Source organism: Macadamia integrifolia, chromosome 5 (assembly GCF_013358625.1).
Source record: "Macadamia integrifolia cultivar HAES 741 chromosome 5, SCU_Mint_v3, whole genome shotgun sequence".
NCBI classification, from domain to species: Eukaryota; Viridiplantae; Streptophyta; class Magnoliopsida; order Proteales; family Proteaceae; genus Macadamia; species Macadamia integrifolia.
Genome location: NC_056561.1, coordinates 15201837 through 15212357, shown reverse-complemented (window position 1 = coordinate 15212357; position 10521 = coordinate 15201837). Strand labels below are relative to the sequence as shown.

The 10521-nt window shown below is 36.3% G+C and overlaps 1 long non-coding RNA gene across 1 annotated transcript; it reads right to left on the bottom strand.

Annotated features, from left to right (window-relative positions):
* Positions 1–5776: 5776 nt before the first annotated feature.
* On the bottom strand, positions 5777–8754 carry LOC122080174. The gene is made up of 2 exons (XR_006140614.1): positions 8453–8754; positions 5777–6085 (listed from the first exon to the last, which is right to left on the bottom strand). It is a non-coding gene; the product is annotated as an uncharacterized LOC122080174 (long non-coding RNA).
* Between the last annotated feature and the right edge of the window lie 1767 nt (positions 8755–10521).

The following is a 10521-nucleotide window of genomic DNA, read 5'->3' as shown; positions in this document are numbered from 1 at the left end:
AGTTAGGAAATTACGGAATGAGTCATCAATGTTATCGGTCATGTCAAGTAAAAAAATTGTCTCTTTCTCTAGTTTGCATCTCATTGAACAAAGCAAGATCAACGTCTTTCTATTGGAGGAGTAATCCACTCTATAAACTGGTGGTGTACAATGTTTTGTAATCCGTCGCAGTTTAATTCAAGTAATATCGGTGTAGTACCTAGACAGGTAGGATGACGGTTTTGCTAACCAATTAGCGGGCCGTGGGGGTTGTAAGAGGGGCAGGAGACTCCCCTACATAGTAGGGGGTGTAGCGCCCCCACTCGAATATTTTATTTGAGGGCAATTGTGTACTTTTCTGAATTATGGTTTTTTTCGCTATATATTTGTATCGAGGGTTTTTTTTTTCTATAATGAAAGCAATACTGAGAGGTGTGAAGACAAGCGCTATAATCCTATTCTCCATTGATAGTGAAGCAAGATCTCATCTCACCGGGGACATAGGCAATCTTGCCGAATCTCGTAAAATTCGTATGCATTATTTGTTTTGTTTTTTTCATTATCTTCTACATCGTTTTAGGGTTGTGTTTCTACATAAATTGCGTCCACGCTTGTGATTATTTGACCTTAGCTCCCTTTTAGGAGAGCATTTTAATGTTGGAGGAGTCATGTTCCACAACACAAATTTCCAATACAGATATCTCACCCTGATCTACCATTCACCCAAAATCAAATCCTGAGTGTTTCCAACACAATTCATAGTGCACCCCATGCTCAGTGCTCATTTGTCGGAATTCAGCTACAAATGTTCCTTCTCCTTTATTGCCAAAAACCATTTCCAGATACATCAATGTAAATGAAACCAAAATCTGCACATCGAAAAGCATTGTACTAGAAGAGCAATCACGACCAGAAAAATGCTCACGTTAAAAGAGAGACATGTAAGAGATCCTCAAATCCCTTACTAACTCCACAACTACAGAACCCTATAATTCCACCAGCAGAGATCTCTCGAGTGGCGTCGGAGAAGATAACAAACCCAAGAATATCCGGTTGAGAATGCCATAATCGTTAAATTTCGATCAGGGTGAGTAGAAAGACAAAAAAAATTCAAATCCTCAACACTCCACAGACCCAAACAAAATTTCCTTTTTCTCTTGAGGAATATGAAGATACAAAGAATATGAGGGAAAATCAACAAAATCAGAGGGAAATCGCAGCAAGCTTTGTTCTTCAATAGGGTTTATGTTTAGCGCTTGAGGGTTCCTTCGCACAAACTTCAAATGAGGTTCTCAATGGTGTTCTTCGCTATCTTCTGGTTAAAGTTGCGGAAGAGTTGTCGTTGAAGACGGATTGAAGACCTAGGTTGAGGAAGAAAGTGAAAGAGGGATTTCCTCTTTTCTTTGTTTTAAGTGAAGGGTGTTTTAGTATCTTCACTTTATTATAAGGGCATTTTCGATAGAAAATGGTGACATCATCACCTAACAGTTTCAAACTCACGGAGACTAACGGATTTGACTCAAGTGTAAGAATCTTTCAAATTATAGGGTAGGGAAAGTAAATCGTTCAAACTCTTGGATCCACATGTAATTTTGACAAACTACAGGGGGGAGGGGGTGTAATTTTCCCTCCTAATAATAATAAAGGACTATGAGAGATTTCCAATACATGTGAAATCGTGCCAAATAAAAAAAAAGATAAAAAGAAAAGTATACATACAAGATAACATATATGACTCAACCAACTCAAAATAATTTGTTTAGAAAAATGGAAAAAGAACCCTACCAGTCTATGTCAGACACAGTAGGTGCGAAATGACAACGTTGTCTCCACTCCTGTGTGTGCTGAAGATGGCCCGTCCATATTCTCATTGGTCTGCGTTTCTGTCATTTCTTACAGCAGACCAACAATGTTGTTTTGCCAAATAATAATAATAATAATAATAATAATTTTATTGGAATAAAAAAATAAGTCAAAATATCTTAAGAATAATAGTTCTCAAATCTCAATTGGCATCCAAAGGTTAGAGAAGACAAACACCATATAGGACTCCACCAAGTAAGTCCCCAGGAGGTCCACCAGACACGAGTGAGTGAGTGATGAGACCACCTGAACATTTGCATGGCTTGAATCATCACCACAATCATCATGACGAAGAGAGGGCAATTGCAGATACTTGAACATTCTGTTCTTCAATTATTCGCTCCACTGCCCCAATCTGATCTGCTCTTATTTCTTCTCCATCTTTAATATTCTCTCTTACTCCGCTAATGCCATCCATTCCTTCATTACCTCCCATAGGGAAGCCACCGTCACCATCACCACCTGGATTGCATCATTGGTCAGTGACAGATACAAGGAAAATGTGAGGAATTTTCATTCAACCAAGTGCATATCGGTCAATATCTATGAATTTCTCTAAATGGGATTCTCGATTCAAGTCTATGCAATAATATTTCCACACATGAGTCAACATCCTTCCAAAGTGTAAACCCCTTGACTTCTTCCTCTTCTGTTAAAAAAAGTGACATTTATTAGATGTATCACGCGTGATTGCATTTGGAATTGATGATTTTAATTTCAATAGGTTTTAACTTATGAGAGTTGAATACTGTATGAATCCATTAAATGGATGAATAGATCATGGATGTTTTATTGTTATTTCTCACTTGGGACATAGATCATGGATGATCATGGATGACCATGGATGTAGAGGCATAATTTGGTTTTATATCATGCAATGAGTAAAACTATATTACAAGTTATTGATTTCACCACGTGTATCAGTCTTTAGCTCAAACAGGTAGAGCACTTAGGAATGCCCCAAGAGATGATGGTTCGAGTGGATTAAGATTCGTTGAATTTTCTAATGTTTAATATTCTAAACCATTAAGGTCAAGGCATTTGGATCACTCCCCTAATCAACTCATGTTAAAAAAAAAAAATTAAAAAAATAGGGTCTAACTTTTTCCCATAAAAACCCCCCATTGATGCTTATTATATATAATTCTTGGGAAAAGTGTCTCTGAGCATACAATGCAGGCTACGCCTAGACACCTTTGATTATTTTATTATTTTTTTTGAAATAAAATGACTAAAAATTTGAATTTGTCTAGGTGTAGCCTACATTGAAGACTTAGAGAACCCTTACCTTGTAATCTTTTATTGGTCCAAGATAATAGACAAGGCATTATAAGATCCATCTAGTTGGTATTTTGTTTAGTTCCGCTTGTTTACACATCAATGAATGGGAAAGTGGGAAAAAAAAAAAAAAACCATTCGACAAGCTATCTAAGTGATAAGTGGTGGAATAAATATAATAGAAAAAAAAAAAAAAGCACACTAAAGTGATTTCCTCAAAAAAAAAAAAAAAAAAAAAATTCCATTGGGATGCTCGAAAGTCCGATACATCTTTCTAAAGTTGTCCCATAAATTATTCAGTTACAAAATAATTATTGAGTGCAAAGCTTCTAGTCTAATTGTACTCTCTACTTTTCTACCTTTATCAAGATTGCTTATTTAGTCGATGATCAAGATTTCTCTCCACTTCTTTCTCACATTATGAGATGTTTTTTTATTCACATTTAGGTGTGGTTTGGACATCTTGGTCAAACTTGTGAAAATAATATCAATTGATAGATATTTTGATGAAATTGGGGTTAGTTTGTCAAATTTGTCTTATATTATTAAAAAAAAATATGATACTACGATCGTTCATGGCATACTAGTAATATTTCTATATTGACTGTGGATAATTTTATCAAATCCATAATATTTGATATTCTTGGTCAAATAGGTTTTTTTTGGTCAACCTTTTGATATGATGATCAATTTTGGTTAAATTGGATAAAATTTAAGCATATTTGGGTGCAATTTGGACATCTTAGTCAAACTTGTGGAAATTATGTCAAAGGATAGATATTTTAATGAAATTAGAAATATCTCGTCGAATTCTGCACCCTCCCTGCCCCCCCCCCCCCAAACATACTCACAAGCCCCAACATGTGATTAAGGGAACTAATCCAAATGCGACTTAAATAGATTTTATAATGCCTCCTTTATGATCCCATAAAATAAACTAAGTAATCAATACCAATAGAATGTCGACTAGGGGAGTTAAAACCAATTATCTTGGTTAACCTTTTAAACAGTTAAAAACTAATGGTTTTCTTTAGTGCAAACAAATTGACTTGGTACATTGAATTTTTTCGTTTACCACTTGTCACAAGTGTGGACATGTCGACTAGGGAAACTGATCTAAATGACAACCTAAATGGATCTTAAGTTGCATCTTCTATAATTCCTTTAAAATAAAATAAGTAATAAACACCAATAGATTTTTTTAGGAAATAACTGTGATATCCATCTCTTATTTTTAGCAAGAGCCATTGGGTCAACAACGTTTATTGATCAAATGGCCCAACCGAAGTGGACCATACAATGGACCATATATATATGAAGACTGAAGGATATTTTAGTGCAACGTTTGTTTTTTACACCATCGCTCACACGTCAACTAGAGGAACTCTTGTAAATGCCAACCCCAATTGATCTTACGTTGCTTCCTTTATGATCTTATTAAAATAAAATAAGTAATAAATGACAATAGATTTTTTCCCCTTGGCACATGACTATTGTGTCGACAACGTTTATTAAGCAATCTATATCCCATGAACCTGAGTAGATACAAAAATTAGACATAAGAACATTCAATGAGTCTTGATGGATTCGAACCATCATCTTTGGGGTATCCCCAAGTGCTTTACCAGTTTGAGTTAAAGATTCTCCTAGAATAAACAAATACGAATAATTATTACAGAATAAGAATCATCTAGGCATTCTTTCGGCTCCAAGGAAGTACAAAACATGGCTCCATATTTCTCTTTATATATATGCCCAAAACTCCAACAATATAACTTATAAATGAAAGCATATCATGTACTTAAATGAAAATCTTATAAAAATTAACTCCCGGAGGTCACTTCCATCATAAGAGTGCCCAAAATCTCCCATGTCCAGTATGTAGTGCCAAAGCATCTACACTACCACTGACTAAATATTGAGCAATAAAACAACATGACCAAAGTTATACATAATCATCCACAAATCATCTATATTCCGAGTGACATCACAGTCATGTACTTCAGTCAAGTGATTTGCCACATCAGGACTCGCAATTTGGTAGCTCCGTTTGGTATCGTTCTAAAAAAACGTTTCTGAAGTTTTTTTGTTCTATTGGAACAAAAATACAGAATCTTCTGTTTGGTGCACTTATAGGTCCGTTCATTTTTTTTTGGAACAAAAAGTGAAAAAAATAACTGAAAAAACGAGATTGGACTTGGAGTTCCGTCTTCCCAGTTTCGTTCCATTTTACAAAAAAAAAAAATTCCCAATAAAAATCTGAAATTTTGAAACACCATTTTTTCGTTTAAAAACTGCATTTTGACACAGAAACTGAAATTTTCGTTTTTAACACGAAACGGCGTTTTTGACACGAAACGGCGTTTCTGAAACAGAAACGATACCAAACGGAGCAAATTAACATCATCTTCGAGTTTCGATGCAACAAAAAGCACATTATTTTTTGGAGGGACTTCCTTGAAGGGATTGATGGCAACAAACGCTGGTTCTGCTTTAGGTCTCTAGATAGACCTGCCAATAACATAATTCTCTCTCTCCCCCACCCTCCCCTCCCCTCCCCTCCCCTCCCCTCCCCTTTTCTGTGTGGGGTGTGTTCCATTTCTAGTGTTAATACTTCAAGGACTTAGAAAGGATGAAATCTTAAAGAAGCAAATTCTTGAAGAAATCTAACACTTATATATATATATATATATATCATGTCTTAAGAGAATCTATATTGAAAGTTGTACAATACTGATGGTTCATTAAATAACTAAGTTACATTAGATCATCAAAGACATCAAGTATATCAAGGTTTGTTGGTAAGACCAATCCAACAAGAAAGAGAACCAAAATTCAAATCAACTGAACCCCGAACCAGTTTTGCAATTCATAAGGCCTTCTAGGACCAACCAGGGCTTTATAACTGCCATTGAGGAGAAGAGGCTCATGTTGAGCACCCCAAGTAAAACAAAAACAGGCTGCACTGCAAAACAGAGGTAGCTACTGCTGTCAGAAATATATTTTAATAGACACACTACAACAAATTGTAAGAAATATCTACATGTACAAAACTCGCTTGCTTCAACGTCATGAAGTTGCACTTAAACTCGTGCCACAGAGCACAATAAAGCTTTTGATGATCCAAGTGGTGAACTAATAAATTGTGGAGATATCCCTACTTTCGTATGTTACCACTAAATGTAGCATTGCCAGACAGAGAAATGCTTGAAAATGTTAGGATGTTGTTCCTGAATCAATTGATAACATTCAATGTGAAACAAACCAATAACTCAGTTTAACATTTCCTAAGGTGGTTAAAACAACTTAAAGAAGCAAAAGGACTTGCCCTGCAAAGCTCACTGCAACCTTAGATGCAAAGTGCTGAACTCTATTCCTGAAACAATTGAATGATATAACCCGACACTAAACAATAACACAACAGTTTAGGGAAGTAAAGTCTTCTTGCATTAGAAGCTGCAAAGTAACTGATGTAAAGTAGAAAGAGGGAATCTCATACTCTGTAAATGGAAAGTGTTAGGGTGAAAGGAAATGGAAGCACATTAAGAGGAGAATCAACGTATTTTAGCTCTCTCGATTTAACAGCTACATCTTACATAAGAGAGTAGGAACTTCATGTTTAACCACATTAAGCTCATTCTTACATGGATGGTTTGGATCTTACTGCCCTAAATTCTATATTAGATTTTGATTAAATCGCTTTTTAATAAAAAAATAAAAATTGATGATATCATAAAACACTGGCGTCGTTAAAGATGAATTATAAGTTATGCGAGAATAAACCAATAAATGAGTTGGTTCATGTGTCACCTCGAAGGATTCGTGTAAGAAACAAGTCTTTAGTGATCAACAAGGCTTTCCATGGTAGAGAAAAGGAAGTTGAACTACAGGCTCAAGATCTGGTTCATGAGGTGGGTAAAATAAGTATCAGAATATGGGAAGCCAAATAGAAGGCTAGTAACCACAAGTCCACCACCATTAAAAGCAAAAAAGAACTCAAAGATAGAAGAAAGGGAGACGAACACGTTATGAGAATAGTAAAAGAAAAGCAGACCTACTCACAATGCTTATTGACAAGAAAAAAAAAAATCATTTTTGCTATCTATTCAACAGATAGTAGCAAGAAACGCATAAAAGAGGAGGTGTTACAAGAATCTAAGGTCAAAGCATGGATACATCTTCAATTTAACATGATCCAAAAGCTATCGTGCTTACATTCTATTCAGTGTCAACATATCACAGTCACTGATGCACAGGGGTAACTAGGAGTACCTACATATCACTGTTGTACATAATCTACGAAGAGTAGCTATAGAGATATCTAACAAAATAAATGAAACAATATATAGTAAGAATCCAAAGTAATAAAACAAACACCAATCTAGAGTAAGAACTGTTCCTTGTATCAGGCAATACAAGATGATGATTAGAAGCTACGAAATCCAGAACAAATCAAAAGGATTCAATCACTTAACCATAATCATTTTCTTTTAAACCTTCAATATCAAGTCTAAAACAGATTGTACAAGAGTGGGTTTAGACACAAGTACACTCACATTTTGAAATGCTTACTGGAATTCCAAGTGAATGAGCGTATGAAATTCTTGGACTGGGAACAAGCATGTGGTGTGCATTTTTTTTATTAGGATTCTTGTTTCTGATCTGAAGACCTTGACAAGAACATTTTATTATTTATAAAGTATATATAGGAACTCACTTTCTCGTTGAGACATATCTTAATGCAGGTGGGCTTGCACTTATTGACACGGAAGGTACTATGACAAGGACTTGTCAACCAAATTGGAAAGATTTGGGCATGCAGCGATCAATTTATGACATCTAACCATGATGAGTTTTCTACATCAAATGTGAATGCAGCTGGAGCAGGGCAAATGTTAACAAAAAAATTTTAAACCATAATGAATGAGTCTATCTGAGGATTTATATAACCTGCGAATTTGAGCAGGGCTGATATTAACAGAAAAAGTTAAAACCAGAAAGAATGAGTCTATCTGAGGATGTATATAACCTGTGAGTTTGAGACAATTATGTAGCTCTGAATTAATTTTTATTCAGATTTGAGGATGTATATAACTTGTGAGTTTGAGACAACTGTGTAGCTTTGTATTTTTATTCAAATTCCTTTTTGAAATGCATGGATGTAGATTACTACAAAAATAGGTATCATTGGTTGGGAAGACCTAGACATGGTGTACCTAGGTCATGGGATACAGTCTTATTACAGGCGTTGAGAGAGAGAGAGAGAGAGAGAGAGAGAGAGAGAGAGAGAGAGAGAGAGAGAGAGAGAGAGAGAGAGATTTTGATTTCTTACCTCAGTTGCAAAGTGTCTAAGACTTGACCGTCGCATGGTGCCATGCCTCTGCTTCAGTTGCAGAGTCTAACAACTCCTACCATTGTACTGTGCGGAGGGAAAGAGGGATGAGGTAATGAGAGACTAGAGGAGAGTGAAGGAGGGAGTTCGCAGGACTGAGGGACCTAGGGAGATGGAGAGGGAAAGGGTTTTGGGGATAATTTAGAAAGCCATTTTTTGAGGGACCTTGAGCTCCGCCGGCGACAAAATAAAGAGGTTTCATGGTGGGAGACGAGAGGGATGATTGGGGAAGATGGGTTGTCTCAATTACGTTTTAACCCTTTGTAAAAAACACTAGTTGAAGATGTTTGTTTTATTCGATTTTCTAGCGGTGAATGTGATTTCACTCAATTACCCTTATAAGAAGTATTTACAGAATATCCCTAAATGTATTTCTAAGAGGTTAAGGTGGCATTTGATAACTCTTTACGAGAACGTTTTTGATGTTCTTCTATTTGTGAGAACACAAATAAAACAGAACTGCATTTGACAAGTCCAGTTCATTTTTGTATTCTCATGAAATGAACTGGTGAAAAATAATACGTTTTAGAATCGATTGCAAGAACACCTAAGGGCATGTTTGATTGCTTGATTTTATAGAGACATTATATTTTAAGAATGTAACTCCATAGAATATGGTTCCCTGAAATTGTATTCTTGAAAAAATAACTGTTTGGTTGCTACTGATTTTGTATGGTGATTCTCTCAGAATAACTGTTTGGTTACACAGAAAAGGTGAGGAAAAAGAAGAGCACCAGAAACACTAACAGAGAGAGAGAGAGAGCACCAAAAACCCTAACGGAGAGGGCCAAAAAAAGAAGAGAACGTCACATAGAGAAGGTGAGGAAGAAGAAGATTTGAGATAGAGTGCAGGGAGTAACCTTTGGATGTAGTTAGTTTAGTTGAAGGTTTGATCTTTAGTTTAATTGGAAAACTTAAAAACAAATTAATCGGTAAGGCCATAATTAAGGTTTTTCGATTTTTTTTTTTTACCCAAATTTGCATATAGTAGATGCTGATTCAGAGAACGAGAGGAAGAAGAAGAGTAGAGAGAGAGAGAGAGAGAGAGAGAGAGAGAGAGAGAGAGAGAGAGAGAGAGAGAGAGAGAGTATGTTCGAATGCCCTTAACCTCAGCAACAGCTGCTCGACGAAGACATACTGCCACAGATGCTGCTCGACGGACAAGTCCCTCCAACGTTCTGATGTAACGAAGAAGAGAGTTAAGCCATGGTTAAGGTTTTTCGCCCCTTTTTATACATGAGCAAACCTAGAATAGCTAGAATCTTTCTAAAATCTAATTCTTGGGTTACCAAACACCATATATTGACAAGAATCACGATTCTACAAAGAGGAGATTTCAGCTAAGAATCACTCTATGTGTAGAAAAGTGCAAACCTAAAATCGCAAGATTCTAAAATCTAATTTTTGAATACTATACACCATATATTGACAAGAATCACGATTCTACAAAATTACATTCTCTTGAGTCGAGCAATCAAACACGCCCTAAACCACCCCAAGGCCCAAGCCCATCTCTTCTTCGTAAATCATAACCGGACCAAATCCGTGACGAGGTCGTTCGCCTTCCCTCGCAAGAAACCCTAACCTGTCTCCATTCTGTCTGGTTCGAGCATAGATCCCTCTCTCTCTCTCTCTCTCTCTCTCTCTCTCTCTGTTTCTTCTACTGTCACTCATTTTGCTAACAAATTTACCCGCAATTCGAAGGATCGTTGCTCGGTTGAAAAAGGGGTAGCATATCAAAATCTCCACATCTCTCACTCTCCCTGGAACGACATTGCTGTTGGTGGTTTTTTGAAGCTCGATTGGAGAGTTATTCTTTTCTGTGGGTAAGATCTCTCTCCCTCTCACCCTCTCTCAAGTGACTAAAATACGAACTTGGGCTCTCTTGCAAGTCCTAATCATTAATAGATGTCAAACCCTTTGCTGTTTCTTATTTCTGAGTACTGACCTGCAACTTTGTAAAGAAAAATACTCAATTTTGTTCGAGGAGCTGCTTCTGTTTTTTTTTT